This window comes from Eschrichtius robustus, chromosome 1 (assembly GCF_028021215.1).
Source record: "Eschrichtius robustus isolate mEscRob2 chromosome 1, mEscRob2.pri, whole genome shotgun sequence".
In the NCBI taxonomy this organism is placed as follows: Eukaryota; Metazoa; Chordata; class Mammalia; order Artiodactyla; family Eschrichtiidae; genus Eschrichtius; species Eschrichtius robustus.
The window spans coordinates 143,071,896-143,099,792 of NC_090824.1; the positions used below are offsets into that span (position 1 = coordinate 143,071,896).

General features: G+C 55.3%; 11 non-coding genes across 11 annotated transcripts; all 11 read left to right on the forward strand.

Moving 5' to 3' along the window:
• The first annotated feature begins 135 nt into the window (after nt 1-135).
• LOC137750207 (small nucleolar RNA SNORD116) lies at nt 136-228 on the forward strand. Its single transcript, XR_011070395.1, has one exon. It is a non-coding gene; the product is annotated as a small nucleolar RNA SNORD116 (small nucleolar RNA).
• Nucleotides 229-2,864: 2,636 nt separating this feature from the next.
• On the forward strand, nt 2,865-2,957 carry LOC137750213 (small nucleolar RNA SNORD116). Its single transcript, XR_011070396.1, has one exon. It is a non-coding gene; the product is annotated as a small nucleolar RNA SNORD116 (small nucleolar RNA).
• Nucleotides 2,958-5,592: 2,635 nt separating this feature from the next.
• Nucleotides 5,593-5,685, forward strand: LOC137778564 (small nucleolar RNA SNORD116). Its single transcript, XR_011076937.1, has one exon. It is a non-coding gene; the product is annotated as a small nucleolar RNA SNORD116 (small nucleolar RNA).
• A 2,634-nt stretch (nt 5,686-8,319) lies between these two features.
• On the forward strand, nt 8,320-8,412 carry LOC137750983 (small nucleolar RNA SNORD116). The gene has a single exon (XR_011070669.1). It is a non-coding gene; the product is annotated as a small nucleolar RNA SNORD116 (small nucleolar RNA).
• Nucleotides 8,413-11,045: 2,633 nt separating this feature from the next.
• LOC137754660 (small nucleolar RNA SNORD116) lies at nt 11,046-11,138 on the forward strand. Its single transcript, XR_011071914.1, has one exon. It is a non-coding gene; the product is annotated as a small nucleolar RNA SNORD116 (small nucleolar RNA).
• A 2,635-nt stretch (nt 11,139-13,773) lies between these two features.
• On the forward strand, nt 13,774-13,866 carry LOC137778625 (small nucleolar RNA SNORD116). Its single transcript, XR_011076952.1, has one exon. It is a non-coding gene; the product is annotated as a small nucleolar RNA SNORD116 (small nucleolar RNA).
• Nucleotides 13,867-16,501: 2,635 nt separating this feature from the next.
• Nucleotides 16,502-16,594, forward strand: LOC137750220 (small nucleolar RNA SNORD116). The gene has a single exon (XR_011070397.1). It is a non-coding gene; the product is annotated as a small nucleolar RNA SNORD116 (small nucleolar RNA).
• Nucleotides 16,595-19,228: 2,634 nt separating this feature from the next.
• On the forward strand, nt 19,229-19,321 carry LOC137750721 (small nucleolar RNA SNORD116). Its single transcript, XR_011070544.1, has one exon. It is a non-coding gene; the product is annotated as a small nucleolar RNA SNORD116 (small nucleolar RNA).
• A 2,636-nt stretch (nt 19,322-21,957) lies between these two features.
• Nucleotides 21,958-22,050, forward strand: LOC137776931 (small nucleolar RNA SNORD116). Its single transcript, XR_011076361.1, has one exon. It is a non-coding gene; the product is annotated as a small nucleolar RNA SNORD116 (small nucleolar RNA).
• Nucleotides 22,051-24,685: 2,635 nt separating this feature from the next.
• LOC137750724 (small nucleolar RNA SNORD116) lies at nt 24,686-24,778 on the forward strand. Its single transcript, XR_011070545.1, has one exon. It is a non-coding gene; the product is annotated as a small nucleolar RNA SNORD116 (small nucleolar RNA).
• Nucleotides 24,779-27,413: 2,635 nt separating this feature from the next.
• LOC137750733 (small nucleolar RNA SNORD116) lies at nt 27,414-27,506 on the forward strand. Its single transcript, XR_011070547.1, has one exon. It is a non-coding gene; the product is annotated as a small nucleolar RNA SNORD116 (small nucleolar RNA).
• Nucleotides 27,507-27,897: the final 391 nt, after the last annotated feature.

A 27,897-nucleotide genomic window follows, 5' to 3' on the forward strand; every position in this document is an offset into this window, starting at 1 on the left:
GCTTGATTGTTCGTCTTGTTGAGTGGCCTGAGGGCTGTGGATGCTCCAGGATATTGGGGTACCCCAGGCTCATGACTCCCCTGCAGAGCCCGGCGCACGGCCTGGTTGTGTTCTGCAGCATCCCAGCATGTGCTTCAATCGATGATGACACCCTTGTATGCATTCCTTGGAAACTCTGAACAAAATGGGTGAGAACACTCTCCCGTATCCTTATCGAAACTGAGGTTCAGCACGTTTACTCTCTCCGGTGTAGGGGACTGTTAGGAGTGAAGGCCAGTGTCCCCTGCCGATATGCATGCAAACACCACCAAGGACTCCAGTATTGGAGGGGATCCTGTCTGAGGGTCGACCGTGTCTGCTCATAAGCTGGGTCATCTATGAATCCGCGGTCCCTGCTAAAAGGCCGTGAGGGAATGCAAGGGGGCAGGCTCTCCTGCTAGTGTTCAGAGTCGGAGTGTGTGCTGGTGTGGGCCCAGTGAGCTTTCAGCTTGGAGAAGTGTGTTTTGACCATGATCACGCATTGTGCATTCCGCTTCGGTGGTTGATTTTGGGAGCCAAAATGAGCAAGGTTCCCTGGTTGGAGCCTGGAGCCTCAGGCCAGGCCTGTGGCCCTCTCTGTTGTCGTGTTTGGTGCGGTGAGGTTCTTGAGTGCCCGGTGGGGCTGGAGCATTGGGCGGGGGTGGGATGGAGTTTGGTGATGGCGGAAGGGGGCTGATGGATTAGGCCTCGCTGCTGCCCCTGAAGCTGCCAGCACACTGTTGGCGCTAAGTGGATCATCGTGGAGTGGGGTGAGGATCGAGTGCTGCATTTAAGCCTGCGTAGTGGCTGCTGCCCTGGAGAGAAAGGTAAGGTATCATGAGGACAGGTCCTGTGTGATGTCGTGGGATGGGCTGTCATCATTGGGTTGCAGGCGCTGGCCTCGGCTTCCCAAGGATGTGTCTTGTTCGTGAAGGCCTAGCATCAGCTGCCTATGGTGGGGATGGCTTTGGCAGTTCATGAGGATGCAGTGAGGTAGGTTACCTGTGAAGATTTGCAATCCCGTTTCCAGAGGAGTGACTCCCCACGGGTGTCTTGCGGGACTTAGGGAAGATGGACATGCTGAGGCATCTGTGCCGGCCTTCTTGGGGGTAGGTGAGTTATGCAAACAAGCCCTTTGGTCTCTCTTTTCCCACTTTTGGCAATGTGCAAAGCGATAGTGTTTCTGCCGGAGGGCATGACGCGGCCGGCCCGTGTGGCATGCAGGCCTTTCGAATAGCAAGAGCTTTATCCAGAGCAGTCCGTTGGCGGGGCAGAGAAGGGGGCACTGTTGCCATCCCTGGTGCACTGCCAAGGCCAGCCACTCTTCCCTTTCAGGCTTCCAAGTGCCCTCACATGGCAGAGGTCTTCCGTTGCAAGTCTTTCTGTGGTCCTCGGGGACCATGCCTTTGATCACTCTGTGTTCCTCAGTGGTGTCACTGTGGCAGTGGAGAATTTCCAGAATGCATCAGGTGGGATCAGCATCTTCAAAGCAAACAGGCTTGCTGTCTGTCTTCCCTGGTGTTCAGTGTTCCCGTGTTCGGAAGATGTCTGTGGCTTCCAGTAGGGACGCGTCGCCCTGCTGGCTGGAGTAGGGCACGTTGGACGAGGCTGTTGAGCGTTTGAGCGGTTCCTTAGGGTTCAGGGCCGCGAACCTTGCAGGATGGGAGCTGCCTGTGACATGGCCGGGAAGGTGGCCTAGTTTCCGCTGTGGGGTTCCAACATGGGTCGTGGCTGCTGAAGCCCACTGCTTCCTGTGGTGGGCATTCCCACGGGTCAAAGGAACGTGATTAGGCCTAGTTGGCAAGAAGTTGCACTTTGTTCGATGTTCTTTAGCACATTGAGTGGTTTCAGGCTGCATCTTGCCAGTAGAATGCTGTAGGTCGGTGTCGGGTCACCCATGGGAGTTCCCTTGCTTCCGAAAGTGCTGGGAGTGACCCCAAGTGCACATCAGATGTGCTGGTAGCTGGCAGGTTCTCGAGTTGCAAGTAGATGTCACACCCACGGCCGGGAGGCAGGTCTCGTCCAGTATTTGTGCTCTGGTCAGAAGGCGTGGATGTGGGAGAGCGGGAGTCCATGGAGTATTTCAACAGCCCCTGGCGGTTAAAGTTTGCATGCGGCCTCTGGAAGCTGACAGGGGGCTTTCTCCTTTCAGTTGTGGGTCTACACAGAGTGTTGTGTATACACTATCGCGTTTACTGTTGGACGCCTCTTCACAGGGCTACAGGGACACACAGAGACCAAGACGCGTAGTCAGCAGCACGCAGAGAACCTCACAAGAGCGTCTGCGTGCGCAGTCACAGTCACACGCGTGAACACAGAAATACAGCCTCTCACACACCGGCCAATGTATGTGCGTAACTTCCTTCAGTCGTACTATCAGACATGCAGTCAATTCTCGGTAAGGGATAGAGGTCCTTGGGAAGCAGTTTCAGTGCTCAAGCCCAGGTAAATGTTTGTATGGATCATGTCCTTTGAGGACACCAGTCCACTTCCCAGGTGCAGTTGCTGGGCAAGCCTCGCCGTCGGCAAAAACAAGAAGATCTTCGTGTGCTCTGATGACTGGAGGTGCTAAGAAGAACTAGAAAAAGTGAGGCGGGGCCATGTTCCCGAGCATGGTCGCGTATAACACATCATGGTAGGTATTCAACCACTCCAGGATGTGCCATTAGATATTAGGTTTTCCTCAGATTGGCCCAATGGCTGTAAGAGTGGCTTGATTGTTCGTCTTGTTGAGTGGCCTGAGGGCTGTGGATGCTCCAGGATATTGGGGTACCCCAGGCTCATGACTCCCCTGCAGAGCCCGGCGCACGGCCCGGTTGTGTTCTGCAGCATCCCAGCATGTGCTTCAATCGATGATGACACCCTTGTATGCATTCCTTGGAAACTCTGAACAAAATGGGTGAGAACACTCTCCCGTATCCTTATCGAAACTGAGGTTCAGCACGTTTCCTCTCTCGGGTGTAGGGGACTGTTAGGAGTGAAGGCCAGTGTCCCCTGCCGATATGCATGCAAACACCACCAAGGACTCCAGTATTGGAGGGGATCCTGTCTGAGGGTCGACCGTGTCTGCCCATAAGCTGGGTCATCTATGAATCCGCGGTCCCTGCTAAAAGGCCGTGAGGGAATGCAAGGGGGCAGGCTCTCCTGCTAGTCTTCAGAGTCGGAGTGTGTGCTGGTGTGGGCCCAGTGAGCTTTCAGCTTGGAGAAGTGTGTTTTGACCAGGATCACGCTTTGTGCATGCCGCTTCGGTGGTTGATTTTGGAAGCCAAAATGAGCAAGGTTCCCTGGTTGGAGCCTGGAGCCTCAGGCCAGGCCTGTGGCCCTCTCTGTTGTCGTGTTTGGTGCGGTGAGGTTCTTGAGTGCCCGGTGGGGCTGGAGCAGTGGGCGGGGGTGGGATGGAGCTTGGTGATGGCGGAAGGGGGCTGATGGATTAGGACTCGCTGCTGCCCCTGAAGCTGCCAGCACACTGTTGGCGCTAAGTGGATCATCGTGGAGTGGGGTGAGGATCGAGTGCTGCATTTAAGCCTGCGTAGTGGCTGCTGCCCTGGAGAGAAAGGTAAGGTATCATGAGGACAGGTCCTGTGTGATGTCGTGGGATGGGATGTCATCATTGGGTTGCTGGCGCTCTCCTCGGCTTCCCAAGGATGTGTCTTGTTCGTGATGGCCAGGCATCAGCTGCCTATGGTGGGGATGGCTTTGGCAGTTCATGAGGATGCAGTGAGGTAGGTTACCTGTGAAGAGTTGCAATCCCGTTTCCAGTGGAGTGACTCCCCACGGGTGTCTTGCGGGACACAGAGAAGCCGGACATGCTGGGGCATCTGTGCCGGCCTTCTTTGGGGTAGGTGAATTATGCAAACAAGCCCTTTGGTCGCTCTTTTCGCACTTTTGGGAATGTGCAAAGCGATAGTGTTTCTGCCGGAGGGCATGACGCGGCCGGCCCGTGCGGCATGCAGGCCTTTCGAATAGCCATAGCTTTATCCAGAGCAGTTCGTTGGCGGGGCAGAGAAGGGGGCACTGTTGGTATCCATGGTGCGCTGCCAAGGCCAGCCACTCTTCCTTTTCAGGCTTCCAAGTCCCTTCACATGGCAGAGGTCTTCCGTTGCAAGTCTGTCTGTGGTCCTCGGGGACCATGCCTTTGATCACTCTGAGTCCCTCAGTGGTGTCACTGTGGCAGTGGAGAATTTCCAGGATGCATCAGGTGGGATCAGCATCTTCAAAGCAGACAGGCTTGCGGTCTGTCTTCCCTGGTGTTCAGTGTTCCCGTGTTCGGAAGATGTCTGTGCCTTCCAGTAGGGACGCGTCGCCCTGCTGGCTGGAGTAGGGCACGTTGGACGAGGCTGTTGAGCGTTTGAGCGTTTCCTTAGGGTTCAGGGCCGCGAGCCTTGCAGGATGGGAGCTGCCTGTGACATGGCCGGGAAGGTGGCCTAGTTTCGCTGTGGGGTTCCAACATGGGTCATGGCTGCTGAAGCCCACTGCTTCCTGTGGTGGGCATTCCCACGGGTCAAAGGAACGTGATTAGCCCTAGTTGGCAAGAAGTTGCACTTTGTTCGATGTTCTTTAGCCCATTGAGTGGTTTCAGGCTGCATCTTGCCAGTAGAATGCTGTAGGTCGGTGTCGGGTCACTCATGGGAGTTCCCTTGCTTCCGAAAGTGCTGGGAGTGACCCCAAGTGCACATCAGATGTGCTGGTAGCTGGCAGGTTCTCGAGTTGCAAGTAGATGTCACACCCACGGCCGGGAGGCAGGTCTCGTCCAGTCTTTGTGCTCTGGTCAGAAGGCGTGGATGTGGGAGAGCGGGAGTCCATGGAGTATTTCAACAGCCCCTGGGGGTTAAAGTTTGCATGCGGCCTCTGGAAGCTGACAGGGGGCTTTCTTCTTTCAGTTGTGGGTCTACACAGGGTGTTGTGTATACACTATCGCGTTTACAGTTGGACGCCTCTTCACAGGGCTACAGGGACACACAGAGACCAAGACGCGTAGTCAGCAGCACGCAGAGAACCTCACAAGAGCGTCTGCGTGCACAGTCACAGTCACACGCGTGAACACAGAAATACAGCCTCTCACACACCGGCCAATGTATGTGCGTAACTTCCTTCAGTCGTACTATCAGACATGCAGTCAATTCTCGGTAAGGGATAGAGGTCCTTGGGAAGCAGTTTCAGAGCTCAAGCCCAGGTAAATGTTTGTATGGATCATGTCCTTTGAGGACACCAGTCCACTTCCCAGGTGCAGTTGCTGGGCAAGCCTCGCCGTCGGCAAAAACAAGAAGATCTTCGTGTGCTCTGATGACTGGAGGTGCTAAGAAGAACTGGAAAAAGTGAGGCGGGGCCATGTTCCCGAGCATGGTCGGGGATAACTCAGGATGGTAGGTATTCAACCACCCCAGGATGTGCCATTAGATAGTAGGTTTTCCTCAGATTGGCCCAATGGCTGTAAGAGTGGCTTGATTGTTCGTCTTGTTGAGTGGCCTGAGGGCTGTGGATGCTCCAGGATATTGGGGTACCCCAGGCTCATGACTCCCCTGCAGAGCCCGGCGCACGGCCCGGTTGTGTTCTGCAGCATCCCAGCATGTGCTTGGATCGATGATGACACCCTTGTATGCATTCCTTGGAAACTCTGAACAAAATGGGTGAGAACACTCTCCCGTATCCTTATCGAAAGTGAGGTTCAGCACGTTTCCTCTCTCGGGTGTAGGGGACTGTTAGGAGTGAAGGCCAGTGCCCCTGCCGACATGCACGCAAACACCACCAAGGACTCCAGTATTGGAGGGGCTCTTGTCTGAGGGTCGACCGTGTCTGCCCATATGCTGGGTCATCTATGAATCCGCGGTCCCTGCTAAAAGGCCGTGAGGGAATGCAAGGGGGCAGGCTCTCCTGCTACTGTTCAGAGTCGGAGTGTGTGCTGGTGTGGGCCCAGTGAGCTTTCAGCTTGGAGAAGTGTGTTTTGACCAGGATCACGCTTTGTGCATGCCGCTTCGGTGGTTGATTTTGGAAGCCAAAATGAGCAAGGTTCCCTGGTTGGAGCCTGGAGCCTCAGGCCAGGCCTGTGGCCCTCTCTTTTGCTGTGTTTGGTGCGGTGAGGTTCTTGAGTGCCCGGTGGGGCTGGAGCAGTGGGCGGGGGTGGGATGGTGTTTGGTGATGGCGGAAGGGGGCTGATGGATTAGGCCTCGCTGCTGCCCCTGAAGCTGCCAGCACACTGTTGGCGCTAAGTGGATCATCGTGGAGTGGGGTGAGGATCAAGTGCTGCATTTAAGCCTGCATAGTGGCTGCTGCCCTGGAGAGAAAGGTAAGGTATCATGAGGACAGGTCCTGTGTGATGTCGTGGGATGGGCTGTCATCATTGGGTTGCAGGCGCTGACCTCGGCTTCCCAAGGATGTGTCTTGTTCATGATGGCCTGGCATCAGCTGCCTATGGTGGGGATGGCTTTGGCAGTTCATGAGGATGCAGTGAGGTAGGTTACCTGTGAAGATTTGCAATCCCGTTTCCAGAGGAGTGACTCCCCACGGGTGTCTTGCGGGACATAGGGAAGATGGACATGCTGAGGCATCTGTGCCGGCCTTCTTGGGGGTAGGTGAGTTATGCAAACAAGCCCTTTGGTCGCTCTTTTCCCACTTTTGGGAATGTGCAAAGCGATAGTGTTTCTGCCGGAGGACATGACGCGGCCGGCCCGTGTGGCATGCAGGCCTTTCGAATAGCCAGAGCTTTATCCAGAGCAGTCCGCTGGCGGGAGAGAGAAGGGGGCACTGTTGCCATCCCTGGTGCGCTGCCAAGGCCAGCCACTCTTCCCTTTCAGGCTTCCAAGTGCCCTCACATGGCAGAGGTCTTCCGTTGCAAGTCTTTCTGTGGTCCTCGGGGACCATGCCTTTGATCACTCTGAGTTCCTCAGTGGTGTCACTGTGGCAGTGGAGAATTTCCAGGATGCATCAGGTGGGATCAGCATCTTCAAAGCAGACAGGCTTGCGGTCTGTGTTCCCTGGTGTTCAGTATTCCCGTGTTCGGAAGATGTGTGTGGCTTCCAGTAGGGACGCATCGCCCTGCTGGCTGGAGTAGGGCACGTTGGACGAGGCTTTTGAGCGTTTGAGCGGTTCCTTAGGGATCAGGGCCGCGAACCTTGCAGGATGGGAGCTGCCTGAGACATGTCCGGGAAGGTGGCCTAGTTTCCGCTGTGGGGCTCCAACATGGGTCATGGCTGCTGAAGCCCACTGCCTCCTGTGGTAGGCATTCCCACGGGTCAAAGGAAAGTGATTAGGCCAAGTTGGCAAGACGTTGCACTTTTTTCGATATTCTTTAGCCCATTGAGTGTTTTCAGGCTGCATCTTGCCAGTAGAATGCTGTAGGTCGGTGTCGGGTCACCCATGGGAGTTCCCTTGCTTCCGAAAGTGCTGGGAGTGACCCCAAGTGCACATCAGATGTGCTGGTAGCTGCCAGGTTCTCGAGTTGCACGTAGATGTCACACGCACGGCCGGGAGGCAGGTGTCGTCCAGTCATTGTGCTCTGATCAAAAGGCGTGGCTATGGGAGAGCGGGAGTCCGTGGAGTATTTCAACAGCCCCTGGGGGTTAAAGTTTTCATGCGGCCTCTGCAAGCTGACAGGGGGCTTTCTCCTTTCAGTTGGGGGTCTAGACAGGGTGTTGTGTATAAACTATGGCGTTTACTGTTGGACGCCTCTTCACAGGGCTACAGGGACACACAGAGACCAAGACGCGTAGTCAGCGGCACACAGAGAAACCCACAAGAGCGTCTGCGTGCGCAGTCACAGTCACACGCGTGAACACAGAAATACAGCCTCTCACACACCGGCCAATGTATGTGCCTAACTTCCTGCAGTCGTACTATCAGACATGCAGTCAATTCTCGGTAAGGGATAGAGGTCCTTGGAAAGCAGTTTCAGAGCTCAAGCCCAGGTAAATATTTGTATGGATCATGTCCTTTGAGGACACCAGTCCACTTCCCAGGTGCAGTTGCTGGGCAAGCCTCGCCGTCGGCAAATCAAGAAGATCTTCGTGTGCTCTGATGACTGGAGGAGCTAAGAAGAACTGGAAAATGTGAGGCGGGGCCATGTTCCCGAGCATGGTTGCGGATAACTCAGGATGGTAGGTATTCAACCACTCCAGGATGTGCCATTAGATATTAGGTTTTCCTCAGATTGGCCCAATGGCTGTAAGAGTGGCTTGATTGTTTGACTTGTTGAGTGGCCTGAGGGCTGTGGATGCTCCAGGATTTTGGGGTACGCCAGGCTCATGACTCCCCTGCAGAGCCCGACGCACTGCCCGGTTGTGTTCTGCAGCATCCCAGCATGTGCTTGGATCGATGATGACACCCTTGTATGCATTCCTTGGAAATTCTGAACAAAATGGGTGAGAACACTCTCCTGTATCCTTATCAAAAGTGAGTTTCAGCACGTTTCCTCTCTCGGGTGTAGGGGACTGTTAGGAGTGAAGGCCAGTGCCCCTACCGACATGCACGCAAACACCACCAAGGACTCCAGTATTGGAGGGGCTCTTGTCTGAGGGTCGACCGTGTCTGCCCATATGCTGGGTCATCTATGAATCCGCGGTCCCTGCTAAAAGGCCGTGAGGGAATGCAAGGGGGCAGGCTCTCCTGCTAGTGTTCAGAGTCGGAGTGTGTGCTGGTGTGGGCCCAGTGAGCTTTCAGCTTGGAGAAGTGTGTTTTGACCAGGATCACGCTTTGTGCATGCCGCTTCGGTGGTTGATTTTGGGAGCCAAAATGAGCAAGGTTCCCTGGTTGGAGCCTGGAGCCTCAGGCCAGGCCTGTGGCCCTCTCTTTTGCTGTGTTTGGTGCGGTGAGGTTCTTGAGTGCCCGGTGGGGCTGGAGCAGTGTGCGGGGGTGGGATGGTGTTTGGTGATGGCGGAAGGGGGCTGATGGATTAGGCCTCGCTGCTGCCCCTGAAGCTGCCAGCACACTGTTGGCGCTAAGTGGATCATCGTGGAGTGGGGTGAAGATCAAGTGCTGCATTTAAGCCTGCATAGTGGCTGCTGCCCTGGAGAGAAAGGTAAGGTATCATGAGGACAGGTCCTGTGTGATGTCGTGGGAAGGGCTGTCATCATTGTGTTGCAGGCGCTGACCTCGGCTTCCCAAGGATGTGTCTTGTTCATGATGGCCTGGCATCAGCTGCCTATGGTGGGGATGGCTTTGGCAGTTCATGAGGATGCAGTGAGGTAGGTTACCTGTGAAGATTTGCAATCCCGTTTCCAGAGGAGTGACTCCCCACGGGTGTCTTGCGGGACATAGGGAAGATGGACATGCTGAGGCATCTGTGCCGGCCTTTTGGGGGTAGGTGAGTTATGCAAACAAGCCCTTTGGTCGCTCTTTTCCCACTTTTGGGAATGTGCAAAGCGATAGTGTTTCTGCCGGAGGGCATGACGCGGCCGGCCCGTGTGGCATGCAGGCCTTTCGAATACCCAGAGCTTTATCCAGAGCAGTCCGTTGGCGGGGCAGAGAAGGGGGCACTGTTGCCATCCATGGTGCACTGCCAAGGCCAGCCACTCTTCCCTTTCAGGCTTCCAAGTGCCCTCACATGGCAGAGGTCTTCCGTTGCAAGTCTGTCTGTGGTCCTCGGGGACCATGCCTTTGATCACTCTGAGTTCCTCAGTGGTGTCACTGTGGCAGTGGAGAATTTCCAGGATGCATCAGGTGGGATCAGCATCTTCAAAGCAGACAGGCTTTCTGTCTGTCTTCCCTGGTGTTCAGTGTTCCCGTGTTCGGAAGATGTCTGTGGCTTCCAGTAGGGACGCGTCGCCCTGCTGGCTGGAGTAGGGCACGTTGGACGAGGCTGTTGAGCGTTTGAGCGGTTCCTTAGGGGTCAGGGCCGCGAACCTTGCAGGATGGGAGCTGCCTGAGACATGGCCGGGAAGGTGGCCTAGTTTCCGCTGTGGGGTTCCAACGTGGGTCATGGTTGCTGCAGCCCACTTTTTCCTGTGGTGGGCATTCCCACGGGTCAAAGGAAAGTGATTAGGCCTAGTTGGCAAGAAGTTGCACTTTGTTCGATGTTCTTTAGCCCCTTGAGTTGTTTCAGGCTACATCTTGCCAGTAGAATGCTGTAGGTCGGTGTCGGGTCAACCATGGGCGTTCCCTTGCTTCCAAAATGTTGGGAGTGACCCCAAGTGCACATCAGATGTGCTGGTAGCTGGCAGGTTCTCGAGTTGCAAGTAGATGTCACACCCACGGCCGGGAGGCAGGTCTCGTCCAGTCTTTGTGCTGTCGTCAGAAGGCGTGGCTGTGGAAGAGCGGGAGTCCATGGAGTATTTCAACAGCCCCTGGGGGTTAAAGTTTGCATGCGGCCTCTGGAAGCTGACAGGGGGCTTTCTCCTTTCAGTTGGGGGTCTAGACATGGTGTTCTGTATAAGCTATGGCGTTTACTGTTGGACGCCTCTTCACAGGGCTACAGGGACACACAGAGACCAAGACGCGTAGTCAGCGGCACACAGAGAAACCCACAAGAGCGTCTGCGTACTCAGTCACAGTCACACGCGTGAACACAGAAATACAGCCTCTCACACACCGGCCAATGTATGTGCCTAACTTCCTGCAGTCGTACTATCAGACATGCAGTCAATTCTCGGTGAGGGATAGAGGCCCTTGGGAAGCAGTTTCAGAGCTCAAGCCCAGGTAAATGTTTGTATGGATCATGTCCTCTGAGGACACCAGTCCACTTCCCATGTGCAGTTGCTGGGCAATCCTCGCCGTCGGCAAAAACAAGAAGATCTTCGTGTGCTCTGATGACTGGAGGTGCTAAGAAGAACTGGAAAAAGTGAGGCGGGGCCATATTCCCGAGCATGGTCGGGGATAACTCAGGATGGTAGGTATTCAACCACCCCAAGATGTGCCATTAGATATTAGGTTTTCCAGAGATGGGCCCAATGGCTGCAAGAGTGGCTTGATTGTTCGTCTTGTTGAGGGGCCTGAGGGCTGTGGATTCTCCAGGCTTTTGTGGTACCCCAGGCTCATGACTCCCCTGCAGAGCCCGGCGCACTGCCCGGTTGTGTTCTGCAGCATCCCAGTATGTGCTTGGATCGATGATGACACCCTTGTATGCATTCCTTGGAAACTCTGAACAAAATGGGTGAGAACACTCTACCGTATCCTTATCGAAACTGAGGTTCTGCACGTTTCCTCTCTCGGGTGTAGGGGACTGTTAGGAGTGAAGGCCAGTGTCCCCTGCCGACATGCACGCAAACACCACCAAGGACTCCAGTATTGGAGGGGCTCCTGACTGAGGGTCGACCGTGTCTGCCCATAAGCTGGGTCATCTATGAATCCGCGGTACCTGCTAAAAGGCCGTGAGGGAATGCAAGGGGGCAGGCTCTCCTGCTAGTCTTCAGAGTCGGAGTGTGTGCTGGTGTGGGCCCAGTGAGCTTTCAGCTTGGAGAAGTGTGTTTTGACCAGGATCACGCTTTGTGCATGCCGCTTCGGTGGTTGAATTTGGAAGCCAAAATGAGCAAGGTTCCCTGGTTGGAGCCTGGAGCCTCAGGCCAGGCCTGTGGCCCTCTCTGTTGTCGTGTTTGGTGCGGTGAGGTTCTTTAGTGCCCGGTGGTGCTGGAGCAGTGGGCGGGGGTGGGATGGAGTTTGGTGATGGCGGAAGGGGGCTGATGGATTAGGCCTCGCTGCTGCCCCTGAAGCTGCCAGCACACTGTTGGCGCTAAGTGGATCATCGTGGAGTGGGGTGAGGATCGAGTGCTGCATTTAAGCCTGCGTAGTGGCTGCTGCCCTGGAGAGAAAGGTAAGGTATCATGAGGACAGGTCCTGTGTGATGTCGTGGGATGGGCTGTCATCATTGGGTTGCAGGCGCTGACCTCGGCTTCCCAAGGATATGTCTTGTTCGTGATGGCCTGGCATCAGCTGCCTATGGTGGGGATGGCTTTGGCAGTTCATGAGGATGCAGTGAGGTAGGTTACCTGTGAAGAGTTGCAATCCCGTTTCCAGAGGAGTGACTCCCCACGGGTGTCTTGCGGGACACAGAGAAGATGGACATGCTGAGGCATCTGTGCCGGCCTTCTTGGGGGTAGGTGAGTTATGCAAACAAGCCCTTGGTTCGCTCTTTTCCCACTTTTGGGAATGTGCAAAACGATAGTGTTTCTGCCGGAGGGCATGACGCGGCCGGCCCGTATGGCATGCAGGCCTTTCGAATAGCCAGAGCTTTATCCAGAGCAGTCCGTTGGCGGGGCAGAGAAGGGGGCAGTGTTGCCATGCTTGGTTCGCTGCCAAAGCCAGCCACTCTTCCCTTTCAGGCTTCCAAGTGCCCTCACATGGCAGAGGTCTTCCGTTGCAAGTCTGTCTGTGGTCCTCGGGGACCATGCCTTTGATCACTCTGAGTTCCTCAGTGGTGTCACTGTGGCAGTGGAGAATTTCCAGGATGCATCAGGTGGGATCAGCATCTTCAAAGCAGACAGTCCTGCGGTCTGTCTTCCCTGGTGTTCAGTGTTCCCGTGTTTGGAAGATGTCTGTGCCTTCCAGTAGGGACGCGTCGCCCTGCTGGCTGGAGTAGGGCACGTTGGACGAGGCTGTTGAGCGTTTGAGCGGTTCCTTAGGGGTCAGGGCCGCGAACCATGCAGGATGGGAGCTGCCTGTTACATGGCCGGGAAGGTGGCCTAGTTTCCGCTGTGGGGTTCCAACGGGGGTCATGGCTGCTGAAGCCCACTGCTTCCTGTGGTGGGCATTCCCACGGGTCAAAGGAAAGTGATTAGGCCTAGTTGGCAAGAAGTTGCACTTTGTTCGATGTTCTTTAGCCCCTTGAGTTGTTTCAGGCTGCATCTTGCCAGTAGAATGCTGTAGGTCGGTGTCGGGTCAACCATGGGCGTTCCCTTGCTTCCAAAATGTTGGGAGTGACCCCAAGTGCACATCAGATGTGCTGGTAGCTGGCAGGTTCTCGAGTTACACGTAGATGTCACACCCACGGCCGGGAGGCAGGTCTCGTCCAGTCTTTGTGCTGTGGTCAGAAGGCGTGGCTGTGGGAGAGCGGGAGTCCGTGGAGTATTTCAACAGCCCCTGGGGGTTAAAGTTTGCATGCGGTCTCTGGAAGCTGACAGGGGTCTTTCTCCTTTCACTAGGCGGTCTAGACAGGGTGTTGTGTATAAACTATGGCGTTTACTGTTGGACGCCTCTTCACAGGGCTACAGGGACACACAGAGACCAAGACACATAGTCAGGGGCACACAGAGAAACCCACAAGAGCGTCTGCGTACTCAGTCACAGTCACATGCGTGAACACAGAAATACAGCCTCTCACACACCAGCCAATGTATGTGCCTAACTTCCTGCAGTCGTACTATCAGACATGCAGTCAATTCTCGGTAAGGGATAGAGGTTCTTGGGAAGCAGTTTCAGAGCTCAAGCCCAGGTAAATGTTTGTATGGATCATGTCCTCTGAGGACACCAGTCCACTTCCCAGGTGCAGTTGCTGGGCAAGCCTCGCCGTCGGCAAAAACAAGAAGATATTCGTGTGCCCTGATGACTGGAGGTGCTAAGAAGAACTGGAAAAAGTGAGGCGGGGCCATGTTCCCGAGCATGGTCGGGGATAACTCAGGATGGTAGGTATTCAACCACCCCAGGATGTGCCATTAGATATTAGGTTTTCCTCAGATGGGCCCAATGGATGTAAGAGTGGTTTGATTGTTTGTCTTGTTGAGTGGCCTGAGGGCTGTGGATTCCCCAGGCTTTTGGGGTACCCCAGGCTCATGACTCCTCTGCAGAGCCCGGCGCACTGCCCAGTTGTGTTCTGCCGCATCCCAGCATGTGCTTGGATAGATGATGACACCCTTGTATGCATTCCTTGGAAACTCTGAACAACATGGGTGAGAACACTCTACCGTATCCTTATCGAAACTGATGTTCAGCACGTTTCCTCTCTCGGGTGTAGGGGACTGTTAGGAGTGAAGGCCAGTGTCCCCTGCCGATATGCATGCAAACACCACCAAGGACTCCAGTATTGGAGGGGCTCCTGACTGAGGGTCGACCGTGTCTGCCCATAAGCTGGGTCATCTATGAATCCGCGGTCCCTGCTAAAAGGCCGTGAGGGAATGCAAGGGGGCAGGCTCTCCTGCTAGTCTTCAGAGTCGGAGTGTGTGCTGGTGTGGGCCCAGTGAGCTTTCAGCTTGGAGAAGTGTGTTTTGACCAGGATCACGCATTGTGCATGCCGCTTCGGTGGTTGATTTTGGGAGCCAAAATGAGCAAGGTTCCCTGGTTGGAGCCTGGAGCCTCAGGCCAGGCCTGTGGCCCTCTCTGTTGTCGTGTTTGGTGCGGTGAGGTTCTTGAGTGCCCGGTGGGGCTGGAGCAGTGGGCGGGGGTGGGATGGAGTTTGGTGATGGCGGAAGGGGACTGATGGATTAGGCCTCGCTGCTGCCCCTGAAGCTGCCAGCACACTGTTGGCGCTAAGTGGATCATCGTGGAGTGGGGTGAGGATCGAGTGCTGCATTTAAGCCTGCGTAGTGGCTGCTGCCCTGGAGAGAAAGGTAAGGTATCATGAGGACAGGTCCTGTGTGATGTCGTGGGATGGGCTGTCATCATTGGGTTGCAGGCGCTGGCCTCGGCTTCCCAAGGATGTGTCTTGTTCGTGATGGCCTGGCATCAGCTGCCTATGGTGGGGATGGCTGTGGCAGTTCATGAGGATGCAGTGAGGTAGGTTACCTGTGAAGAGTTGCAATCCCGTTTCCAGTGGAGTGACTCCCCACGGGTGTCTTGCGGGACATAGAGAAGATGGACATGCTGAGGCATCTGTGCCGGCCTTCTTGGGGGTAGGTGAGTTATGCAAACAAGCCCTTGGGTCGCTCTTTTCCCACTTTTGGGAATGTGCAAAGCGATAGTGTTTCTGCCGGAGGGCATGACGCGGACGGCCCGTGTGGCATGCAGGCCTTTCGAATACCCAGAGCTTTATCCAGAGCAGTTCCTTGGCGGGACAGAGAAGGGGGCACTGTTGCCATCCCTGGTGCACTGCCAAGGCCAGCCACTCTTCCCTTTCAGGCTTCCAAGTGCCCTCACATGGCAGAGGTCTTCCTTTGCAAGTCTGTCTGTGGTCCTCGGGGACCATGCCTTTGATCACTCTGAGTTCCTCAGTGGTGTCACTGTGGCAGTGGAGAATTTCCAGGATGCATCAGGTGGGATCAGCATCTTCAAAGCAGACAGTCCTGCGGTCTGTCTTCCCTGGTGTTCAGTGTTCCCGTGTTCGGAAGATGTCTGTGCCTTCCAGAAGGGACGCGTCGCCCTGCTGGCTGGAGTAGGGCATGTTGGACGAGGCTGTTGAGCGTTTGAGCGGTTCCTTAGGGGTCAGGGCCGCGAACCTTGCAGGATGGGAGCTGCCTGAGACATGGCCGGGAAAGTGGCCTAGTTTCCGCTGTGGGGTTCCAACGTGGGTCATGGCTGCTGAAGCCCACTGCTTCCTGTGGTGGGCATTCCCACGGGTCAAAGGAAAGTGATTAGGCCTAGTTGGCAAGAAGTTGCACTTTGTTCGATGTTCTTTAGCCCCTTGAGTTGTTTCAGGCTGCATCTTGCCAGTAGAATGCTGTAGGTCGGTGTCGGGTCAACCATGGGCGTTCCCTTGCTTCCAAAATGTTGGGAGTGACTCCAAGTGCACATCAGATGTGCTGGTAGCTGGCAGGTTCTCGAGTTGCACGTAGATGTCACACCCACGGCCGGGAGGCAGGTCTCGTCCAGTCTTTGTGCTGTGGTCAGAAGGCGTGGCTGTGGGAGAGCGGAAGTCCGTGGAGTATTTCAACAGCCCCTGGGGGTTAAAGTTTGCTTGCGGTCTCTGGAAGCTGACAGGGGTCTTTCTCCTTTCAGTTGGGGGTCTAGACAGGGTGTTGTGTATAAACTATGGCGTTTACTGTTGGACGCCTCTTCACAGGGCTACAGGGACACACAGAGACCAAGACGCATAGTCAGGGGCACACAGAGAAACCCACAAGAGCGTCTGCGTGCGCAGTCACAGTCACACGCGTGAACACAGAAATACAGCCTCTCACAAACCGGCCAATGTATGTGCGTAACTTCCTTCAGTGGTACTATCAGACATGCAGTCAATTCTCGGTAAGGGATAGAGGTCCTTGGGAAGCAGTTTCAGAGCTCAAGGCCAGGTAAATGTTTGTATGGATCATGTCCTTTGAGGACACCAGTCCACTTCCCAGGTGCAGTTGCTGGGCAAGCCTCGCCGTCGGCAAAAACAAGAAGATCTTCGTGTGCTCTGATGACTGGAGGTGCTAAGAAGAACTGGAAAAAGTGAGGCGGGGCCATGTTCCCGAGCATGGTCACGTATAACACATCATGGTAGGTATTCAACCACCCCAGGATGTGCCATTAGATATTAGGTTTTCCTCAGATTGGCCCAATGGCTGTAAGAGTGGCTTGATTGTTCGTCTTGTTGAGTGGCCTGAGGGCTGTGGATGCTCCAGGATATTGGGGTACCCCAGGCTCATGACTCCCCTGCAGAGCCCGGCGCACGGCCCGGTTGTGTTCTGCAGCATCCCAGCATGTGCTTCAATCGATGATGACACCCTTGTATGCATTCCTTGGAAACTCTGAACAAAATGGGTGAGAACACTCTCCCGTATCCTTATCGAAACTGAGGTTCAGCACGTTTCCTCTCTCGGGTGTAGGGGACTGTTAGGAGTGAAGGCCAGTGTCCCCTGCCGACATGCACGCAAACACCACCAAGGACTCCAGTATTGGAGGGGCTCCTGACTGAGGGTCGACCGTGTCTGCCCATAAGCTGGGTCATCTATGAATCCGCGGTCCCTGCTAAAAGGCCGTGAGGGAATGCAAGGGGGCAGGCTCTCCTGCTAGTCTTCAGAGTCGGAGTGTGTGCTGGTGTGGGCCCAGTGAGCTTTCAGCTTGGAGAAGTGTGTTTTGACCAGGATCACGCTTTGTGCATGCCGCTTCGGTGGTTGATTTTGGAAGCCAAAATGAGCAAGGTTCCCTGGTTGGAGCCTGGAGCCTCAGGCCAGGCCTGTGGCCCTCTCTGTTGTCGTGTTTGGTGCGGTGAGGTTCTTGAGTGCCCGGTGGGGCTGGAGCAGTGGGCGGGGGTGGGATGGAGTTTGGTGATGGCGGAAGGGGGCTGATGGATTAGGCCTCGCTGCTGCCCCTGAAGCTGCCAGCACACTGTTGGCGCTAAGTGGATCATCGTGGAGTGGGGTGAGGATCGAGTGCTGCATTTAAGCCTGCGTAGTGGCTGCTGCCCTGGAGAGAAAGGTAAGGTATCATGAGGACAGGTTCTGTGTGATGTCGTGGGATGGGCTGTCATCATTGGGTTGCAGGCGCTGGCCTCGGCTTCCCAAGGATGTGTCTTGTTCGTGATGGCCTGGCATCAGCTGCCTATGGTGGGGATGGCTTTGGCAGTTCATGAGGATGCAGTGAGGTAGGTTACCTGTGAAGAGTTGCAATCCCGTTTCCAGAGGAGTGACCCCCCACGGGTGTCTTGCGGGACACAGAGAAGATGGAAATGTTGAGGCATCTGTGCCGGCCTTCGTGGGGGTAGGTGAGTTATGCAAACAGGCCCTTGGTTCCCTCTTTTCCCACTTTTGGGAATGTGCAAAGCGATAGTGTTTCTGCCGGAGGGCATGACGCGGCCGGCCCGTATGGCATGCAGGCCTTTCGAATAGCCAGAGCTTTATCCAGAGCAGTCCGTTGGCGGGGCAGAGAAGGGGGCAGTGTTGCCATGCTTGGTTCGCTGCCAAGGCCAGCCACTCTTCCCTTTCAGGCTTCCAAGTGCCCTCACATGGCAGAGGTCTTCCGTTGCAAGTCTGTCTGTGGTCCTCGGGGACCATGCCTTTGATCACTCTGAGTTCCTCAGTGGTGTCACTGTGGCAGTGGAGAATTTCCAGGATGCATCAGGTGGGATCAGCATCTTCAAAGCAGACAGTCCTGCGGTCTGTCTTCCCTGGTGTTCAGTGTTCCCGTGTTCGGAAGATGTCTGTGCCTTCCAGTAGGGAGCGTTGCCCTGCTGGCTGGAGTAGGGCACGTTGGACGAGGCTGTTGAGCGTTTGAGCGGTTCCTTAGGGGTCAGGGCCGCGAACCATGCAGGATGGGAGCTGCCTGAGACATGGCCGGGAAGGTTGCCTAGTTTCCGCTGTGGGGTTCCAACGTGGGTCATGGCTGCTGAAGCCCACTGCTTCCTGTGGTGGGCATTCCCACGGGTCAAAGGAAAGTGATTAGGCCTAGTTGGCAAGAAGTTGCACTTTGTTCGATGTTCTTTAGCCACTTGAGTTGTTTCAGGCTGCATCTTGCCAGTAGAATGCTGTAGGTCGGTGTCGGGTCAACCATGGGCGTTCCCTTGCTTCCAAAATGTTGGGAGTGACCCCAAGTGCACATCAGATGTGCTGGTAGCTGGCAGGTTCTCGAGTTGCACGTAGATGTCACACCCGCGGCCGGGAGGCAGGTCTCGTCCAGTCTTTGTGCTGTGGTCAGAAGGCGTGGCTGTGGGAGAGCGGGAGTCCGTGGAGTATTTCAACAGCCCCTGGGGGTTACAGTTTGCATGCGGTCTCTGGAAGCTGACAGGGGGCTTTCTCCTTTCACTAGGGGGTCTAGACAGGGTGTTGTGTATAAACTATGGCGTTTACTGTTGGACGCCTCTTCACAGGGCTACAGGGACACACAGAGACCAAGACGCATAGTCAGGGGCACACAGAGAAACCCACAAGAGCGTCTGCGTACTCAGTCACAGTCACATGCGTGAACACAGAAATACAGCCTCTCACACACCGGCCAATGTATGTGCCTAACTTCCTGCAGTCGTACTATCAGACATGCAGTCAATTCTCGGTAAGGGATAGAGGTTCTTGGGAAGCAGTTTCAGAGCTCAGGCCCAGGTAAATATTTGTATGGATCATGTCCTCTGAGGACACCAGTCCACTTCCCAGGTGCAGTTGCTGGGCAAGCCTCGCCGTCGGCAAAAACAAGAAGATCTTCGTGTGCCCTGATGACTGGAGGTGCTAAGAAGAACTGGAAAAAGTGAGGCGGGGCCATGTTCCCGAGCATGGTCAGGGATAACTCAGGATGGTAGGTATTCAACCACCCCAGGATGTGCCATTAGATATTAGGTTTTCCTCAGATGGGCCCAATGGATGTAAGAGTGGTTTGATTGTTTGTCTTGTTGAGTGGCCTGAGGGCTGTGGATTCCCCAGGCTTTTGGGGTACCCCAGGCTCATGACTCCCCTGCAGAGCCCGGCGCACTGCCCGGTTGTGTTCTGCCGCATCCCAGCATGTGCTTGGATAGATGATGACACCCTTGTATGCATTCCTTGGAAACTCTGAACAACATGGGTGAGAACACTCTACCGTATCCTTATCGAAACTGAGGTTCAGCACGTTTCCTCTCTCGGGTGTAGGGGACTGTTAGGAGTGAAGGCCAGTGTCCCCTGCCGACATGCACGCAAACACCACCAAGGACTCCAGTATTGGAGGGGCTCCTGACTGAGGGTCGACCGTGTCTGCCCATAAGCTGGGTCATCTATGAATCCGCGGTCCCTGCTAAAAGGCCGTGAGGGAATGCAAGGGGGCAGGCTCTCCTGCTAGTCTTCAGAGTCGGAGTGTGTGCTGGTGTGGGCCCAGTGAGCTTTCAGCTTGGAGAAGTGTGTTTTGACCAGGATCACGCATTGTGCATGCCGCTTCGGTGGTTGATTTTGGGAGCCAAAATGAGCAAGGTTCCCTGGTTGGAGCCTGGAGCCTCAGGCCAGGCCTGTGGCCCTCTCTGTTGTCGTGTTTGGTGCGGTGAGGTTCTTGAGTGCCCGGTGGGGCTGGAGCAGTGGGCGGGGGTGGGATGGAGTTTGGTGATGGCGGAAGGGGGCTGATGGATTAGGCCTCGCTGCTGCCCCTGAAGCTGCCAGCACACTGTTGGCGCTAAGTGGATCATCGTGGATTGGAGTGAGGATCGAGTGCTGCATTTAAGCCTGCGTAGTGGCTGCTGCCCTGGAGAGAAAGGTAAGGTATCATGAGGACAGGTCCTGTGCGATGTCGTGGGATGGGCTGTCATCATTGGGTTGCAGGCGCTGGCCTCGGCTTCCCAAGGATGTGTCTTGTTCGTGATGGCCTGGCATCAGCTGCCTATGGTGGGGATGGCTGTGGCAGTTCATGAGGATGCAGTGAGGTAGGGTACCTGTGAAGAGTTGCAATCCCGTTTCCAGAGGAGTGACTCCCCACGGGTGTCTTGCGGCACATAGAGAAGATGGACATGCTGAGGCATCTGTGCCGGCCTTCTTCGGGGTTGGTGAGTTATGCAAACAAGCCCTTGGGTCGCTCTTTTCCCACTTTTGGGAATGTGCAAAGCGATAGTGTTTCTGCCGGAGGGCATGACGCGGCCGGCCCGTATGGCATACAGGACTTTCGAATAGCCAGAGCTTTATCCAGAGCAGTCCGTTGGCGGGGCAGCGAAGGGGGCACTGTTGCCATCCCTGGTGCACTGCCAAGGCCAGCCACGGTTCCCTTTCAGGCTTCCAAGTGCCCTCACTTGGCAGAGGTCTTCCGTTGCAAGTCTGTCTGTGGTCCTCGGGGACCATGCCTTTGATCACTCTGAGTTCCTCAGTGGTGTCATTGTGGCAGTGGAGAATTTCCAGGATGCATCAGGTGGGATCAGCATGTTCAAAGCAGACAGGCTTGCGGTCTGTCTTCCCTGGTGTTCAGTGTTCCCGTGTTCGGAAGATGTCTGTGGCTTCCAGTAGGGACGCGTCGCCCTGCTGGCTGGAGTTGGGCACGTTGGGCGAGGCTGTTGAGCGTTTGAGCGGTTCCTTAGGGGTCAGGGCCGCGAACCTTGCAGGATGTGAGCTGCCTGAGACATGGCCGGGAAGGTGGCCTAGTTTCCGCTGTGGGGTTCCAACATGGGTCATGGCTGCTGAAGCCCACTGCTTCCTGTGGTGGGCATTCCCACGGGTCAAAGGAAAGAGATTAGGCCTAGTTGGAAAGAAGTTGCACTTTGTTCGATGTTCTTTAGCCCATTGAGTGGTTTCAGGCTGCATCTTGCCAGTAGAATGCTGTAGGTCGGTGTCGGGTCACCCATGGGAGTTCCCCTGCTTCCGAAAGTGCTGGGAGTGACCCCAAGTGCACATCAGATGTGCTGGTAGCTGGCAGGTTCTCGAGTTGCACGTAGATGTCACAGCCACGGCTGGGAGGAAGGTCTCATCCAGTCTTTGTGCTCTGGTCAGAAGGCGTGGCTGTGGGAGAGCGGGAGTCCGTGGAGTATTTCAACAGCCCCTGGGGGTTAAAGTTTGCATGCGGCCTCTGGAAGCTGACAGGGGGCTTTCTCCTTTCAGTTGGGGGTCTAGACAGGGTGTTGTGTATAAGCTATGGCGTTTACTGTTGGACGCCTCTTCACAGGGCTACAGGGACACACAGAGACCAAGACGCGTAGTCAGCGGCACACAGAGAAACCCACAAGAGCGTCTGCGTACTTAGTCACAGTCACACGCGTGAACACAGAAATACAGCCTCTCACACACCGGCCAATGTATGTGCCTAACTTCCTGCAGTCGTACTATCAGACATGCAGTCAATTCTCGGTAAGGGATAGAGGTTCTTGGGAAGCAGTTTCAGAGCTCAAGCCCAGGTAAATGTTTGTATGGATCATGTCCTGTGAGGACACCAGTCCACTTCCCAGGTGCAGTTGCTGGGCAAGCCTCGCCGTCGGCAAAAACAAGAAGATCTTCGTGTGCTCTGATGACTGGAGGTGCTAAGAAGAACTGGAAAAATTGAGGCGGGGCCATGTTTCCGAGCATGGTCGCGGATAACTCAGGATGGTAGGTATTCAACCACCCCAAGATGTGCCATTAGATATTAGGTTTTCCTCAGATGGGCCCAATGGCTGCAAGAGTGGCTTGATTGTTCATCTTGTTGAGTGGCCTGAGGGCTGTGGATTCTCCAGGCTTTTGTGGTACCCCAGGGTCATGACTCCCCTGCAGAGCACGGCGCACAGCCCGGTTGTGTTCTGCAGCATCCCAGTATGTGCTTGGATCGATGATGACACCCTTGTATGCATTCCTTGGAAACTCTGAACAAAATGGGTGAGAACACTCTACCGTATCCTTATCTTAACTGAGGTTCAGCACGTTTCCTCTCTCGGGTGTAGGGGACTGTTAGGAGTGAAGGCCAGTGTCCCCTGCCGACATGCACGCAAACACCACCAAGGACTCCAGTATTGGAGGGGCTCCTGACTGAGGGTCGACCGTGTCTGCCCATAAGCTGGGTCATCTATGAATCCGCGGTCCCTGCTAAAAGGCCGTGAGGGAATGCAAGGGGGTAGGCTCTCCTGCTAGTCTTCAGAGTCGGAGTGTGTGCTGGTGTGGGCCCAGTGAGCTTTCAGCTTGGAGAAGTGTGTTTTGACCAGGATCACGCTTTGTGCATGCCGCTTCGGTGGTTGATTTTGGAAGCCAAAATGAGCAAGGTTCCCTGGTTGGAGCCTGGAGCCTCAGGCCAGGCCTGTGGCCCTCTCTGTTGTCGTGTTTGGTGCGGTGAGGTTCTTGAGTGCCCGGTGGGGCTGGAGCAGTGGGCGGGGGTGGGATGGAGTTTGGTGATGGCGGAAGGGGGCTGATGGATTAGGCCTCGCTGCTGCCCCTGAAGCTGCCAGCACACTGTTGGCGCTAAGTGGATCATCGTGGAGTGGGGTGAGGATCGAGTGCTGCATTTAAGCCTGCGTAGTGGCTGCTGCCCTGGAGAGAAAGGTAAGGTATCATGAGGACAGGTCCTGTGTGATGTCGTGGGATGGGCTGTCATCATTGGGTTGCAGGCGCTGACCTCGGGTTCCCAAGGATATGTCTTGTTCGTGATGGCCTGGCATCAGCTGCCTATGGTGGGGATGGCTTTGGCAGTTCATGAGGATGCAGTGAGGTAGGTTACCTGTGAAGAGTTGCAATCCCGTTTCCAGAGGAGTGACTCCCCACGGGTGTCTTGCGGGACACAGAGAAGATGGACATGCTGAGGCATCTGTGCCGGCCTTCGTGGGGGTAGGTGAGTTATGCAAACAAGCCCTTGGTTCGCTCTTTTCCCACTTGTGGGAATGTGCAAAGCGATAGTGTTTCTGCCGGAGGGCATGACGCGGCCGGCCCGTATGGCATGCAGGCCTTTCGAATAGCCAGATATTTATCCAGAGCAGTCCGTTGGCGGGGCAGAGAAGGGGGCAGTGTTGCCATGCTTGGTTCGCTGCCAAAGCCAGCCACTCTTCCCTTTCAGGCTTCCAAGTGCCCTCACATGGCAGAGGTCTTCCGTTGCAAGTCTGTCTGTGGTCCTCGGGGACCATGCCTTTGATCACTCTGAGTTCCTCAGTGGTGTCACTGTGGCAGTGGAGAATTTCCAGGATGCATCAGGTGGGATCAGCATCTTCAAAGCAGACAGTCCTGCGGTCTGTCTTCCCTGGTGTTCAGTGTTCAAGTGTTCGGAAGATGTCTGTGCCTTCCAGTAGGGACGCGTCGCCCTGCTGGCTGGAGTAGGGCACGTTGGACGAGGCTGTTGAGCGTTTGAGCGGTTCCTTAGGGGTCATGGCCGCGAACCATGCAGGATGGGAGCTGCCTGAGACATGGCCGGGAAGGTGGCCTAGTTTCCGCTGTGGGGTTGCAACGTGGGTCATGGCTGCTGAAGCCCACTGCTTCCTGTGGTGGGCATTCCCACGGGTCAAAGGAAAGTGATTAGGCCTAGTTGGCAAGAAGTTGCACTTTGTTCGATGTTCTTTAGCCCCTTGAGTTGTTTCAGGCTGCATCTTGCCAGTAGAATGCTGTAGGTCGGTGTCGGGTCAACCATGGGCGTTCCCTTGCTTCCAAAATGTTGGGAGTGACCCCAAGTGCACATCAGATGTGCTGGTAGCTGGCAGGTTCTCGAGTTGCACGTAGATGTCACACCCACGGCCGGGAGGCAGGTCTCGTCCAGTCTTTGTGCTGTGGTCAGAAGGCGTGGCTGTGGGAGAGCGGGAGTCCGTGGAGTATTTCAACAGCCCCTGGGGGTTAAAGTTTGCATGCGGTCTCTGGAAGCTGACAGGGGGCTTTCTCCTTTCACTAGGGGGTCTAGACAGGGTGTTGTGTATAAACTATGGCGTTTAATGTTGGACGCCTCTTCACAGGGCTACAGGGACACACAGAGACCAAGACACATAGTTAGGGGCACACAGAGAAACCCACAAGAGCGTCTGCGTACTCAGTCACAGTCACATGCGTGAACACAGAAATACAGCCTCTCACACACCGGCCAATGTATGTGCCTAACTTCCTGCAGTCGTACTATCAGACATGCAGTCAATTCTCGGTAAGGGATAGAGGTTCTTGGGAAGCAGTTTCAGAGCTCAAGCCCAGGTAAATGTTTGTATGGATCATGTCCTGTGAGGACACCAGTCCACTTCCCAGGTGCAGTTGCTGGGCAAGCCTCGCCGTCGGCAAAAACAAGAAGATCTTCGTGTGCCCTGATGACTGGAGGTGCTAAGAAGAACTGGAAAAAGTGAGGCGGGGCCATGTTCCCGAGCATGGTCGGGGATAACTCAGGATGGTAGGTATTCAACCACCCCAGGATGTGCCATTAGATATTAGGTTTTCCTCAGATGGGCCCAATGGATGTAAGAGTGGTTTGATTGTTTGTCTTGTTGAGTGGCCTGAGGGCTGTGGATTCCCCAGGCTTTTGGGGTACCCCAGGCTCATGCCTCCCCTGCAGAGCCCGGCGCACTGCCCGGTTGTGTTCTGCCGCATCCCAGCATGTGCTTGGATAGATGATGACACCCTTGTATGCATTCCTTGGAAACTCTGAACAACATGGGTGAGAACACTCTACCGTATCCTTATCGAAACTGAGGTTCAGCACGTTTCCTCTCTCGGGTGTAGGGGACTGTTAGGAGTGAAGGCCAGTGTCCCCTGCCGACATGCACGCAAACACCACCAAGGACTCCAGTATTGGAGGGGCTCCTGACTGAGGGTCGACCGTGTCTGCCCATAAGCTGGGTCATCTATGAATCCGCGGTCCCTGCTAAAAGGCCGTGAGGGAATGCAAGGGGGCAGGCTCTCCTGCTAGTCTTCAGAGTCGGAGTGTGTGCTGGTGTGGGCCCAGTGAGCTTTCAGCTTGGAGAAGTGTGTTTTGACCAGGATCACGCATTGTGCATGCCGCTTCGGTGGTTGATTTTGGGAGCCAATATGAGCAAGGTTCCCTGGTTGGAGCCTGGAGCCTCAGGCCAGGCCTGTGGCCCTCTCTGTTGTCGTGTTTGGTGCGGTGAGGTTCTTGAGTGCCCGGTGGGGCTGGAGCAGTGGGCGCGGGTGGGATGGAGTTTGGTGATGGCGGAAGGGGGCTGATGGATTAGGCCTCGCTGCTGCCCCTGAAGCTGCCAGCACACTGTTGGCGCTAAGTGGATCATCGTGGAGTGGGGTGAGGATCGAGTGCTGCATTTAAGCCTGCGTAGTGGCTGCTGCCCTGGAGAGAAAGGTAAGGTATCATGAGGACAGGTCCTGTGTGATGTCGTGGGATGGGCTGTCATCATTGGGTTGCAGGCGCTGGCCTCGGCTTCCCAAGGATGTGTCTTGTTCGTGATGGCCTGGCATCAGCTGCCTATGGTGGGGATGGCTGTGGCAGTTCATGAGGATGCAGTGAGGTAGGTTACCTGTGAAGAGTTGCAATCCCGTTTCCAGAGGAGTGACTCCCCACGGGTGTCTTGCGGGACACAGAGAAGATGGACATGCTGAGGAATCTGTGCCGGCCTTCGTGGGGGTAGGTGAGTTATGCAAACAAGCCCTTGGTTCGCTCTTTTCCCACTTGTGGGAATGTGCAAAGCGATAGTGTTTCTGCCGGAGGGCATGACGCGGCCGGCCCGTATGGCATGCAGGCCTTTCGAATAGCCAGAGCTTTATCCAGAGCAGTCCGTTGGCGGGGCAGAGAAGGGGGCAGTGTTGCCATGCTTGGTTCGCTGCCAAGGCCAGCCACTCTTCCCTTTCAGGCTTCCAAGTGCCCTCACATGGCAGAGGTCTTCCGTTGCAAGTCTGTCTGTGGTCCTCGGGGACCATGCCTTTGATCACTCTGAGTTCCTCAGTGGTGTCACTGTGGCAGTGGAGAATTTCCAGGATGCATCAGGTGGGATCAGCATCTTCAAAGCAGACAGTCCTGCGGTCTGTCTTCCCTGGTGTTCAGTGTTCCCGTGTTCGGAAGATGTCTGTGCCTTCCAGTAGGGACGCATCGCCCTGCAGGCTGGAGTAGGGCACGTTGGACGAGGCTGTTGAGCGTTTGAGCGGTTCCTTAGGGGTCAGGGCCGCGAACCATGCAGGATGGGAGCTGCCTGAGACATGGCCGGGAAGGTGGCCTAGTTTCCGCTGTGGGGTTCCAACGTGGGTCATGGCTGCTGAAGCCCACTGCTTCCTGTGGTGGGCATTCCCACGGGTCAAAGGAAAGTGATTAGGCCTAGTTGGCAAGAAGTTGCACTTTGTTCGATGTTCTTTAGCCCCTTGAGTTGTTTCAGGCTGCATCTTGCCAGTAGAATGCTGTAGGTCGGTGTCGGGTCAACCATGGGCGTTCCCTTGCTTCCAAAATGTTGGGAGTGACCCCAAGTGCACATCAGATGTGCTGGTAGCTGGCAGGTTCTCGAGTTGCACGTAGATGTCACACCCACGGCCGGGAGGCAGGTCTCGTCCAGTCTTTGTGCTGTGGTCAGAAGGCGTGGCTGTGGGAGAGCGGGAGTCCGTGGAGTATTTCAACAGCCCCTGGGGGTTAAAGTTTGCATGCGGTCTCTGGAAGCTGACAGGGGGCTTTCTCCTTTCACTAGGGGGTCTAGACAGGGTGTTGTGTATAAACTATGGCGTTTACTGTTGGACGCCACTTCACAGGCCTACAGGGACACACAGAGACCAAGACACATAGTCAGGGGCACACAGAGAAACCCACAAGAGCGTCTGCGTACTCAGTCACAGTCACATGCGTGAACACAGAAATACAGCCTCTCACACACCGGCCAATGTATGTGCCTAACTTCCTGCAGTCGTACTATCAGACATGCAGTCAATTCTCGGTAAGGGATAGAGGTTCTTGGGAAGCAGTTTCAGAGCTCAAGCCCAGGTAAATGTTTGTATGGATCATGTCCTCTGAGGACACCAGTCCACTTCCCAGGTGCAGTTGCTGGGCAAGCCTCGCCGTCGGCAAAAACAAGAAGATCTTCGTGTGCCCTGATGACTGGAGGTGCTAAGAAGAACTGGAAAAAGTGAGGCGGGGCCATGTTCCCGAGCATGGTCGGGGATAACTCAGGATGGTAGGTATTCAACCACCCCAGGATGTGCCATTAGATATTAGGTTTTCCTCAGATGGGCCCAATGGATGTAAGAGTGGTTTGATTGTTTGTCTTGTTGAGTGGCCTGAGGGCTGTGGATTCCCCAGGCTTTTGGGGTACCCCAGGCTCATGCCTCCCCTGCAGAGCCCAGCGCACTGCCCGGTTGTGTTCTGCCGCATCCCAGCATGTGCTTGGATAGATGATGACACCCTTGTATGCATTCCTTGGAAACTCTGAACAACATGGGTGAGAACACTCTACCGTATCCTTATCGAAACTGAGGTTCAGCACGTTTCCTCTCTCGGGTGTAGGGGACTGTTAGGAGTGAAGGCCAGTGTCCCCTGCCGACATGCACGCAAACACCACCAAGGACTCCAGTATTGGAGGGGCTCCTGACTGAGGGTCGACCGTGTCTGCCCATAAGCTGGGTCATCTATGAATCCGCGGTCCCTGCTAAAAGGCCGTGAGGGAATGCAAGGGGGCAGGCTCTCCTGCTAGTCTTCAGAGTCGGAGTGTGTGCTGGTGTGGGCCCAGTGAGCTTTCAGCTTGGAGAAGTGTGTTTTGACCAGGATCACGCATTGTGCATGCCGCTTCGGTGGTTGATTTTGGGAGCCAAAATGAGCAAGGTTCGCTGGTTGGAGCCTGGAGCCTCAGGCCAGGCCTGTGGCCCTCTCTGT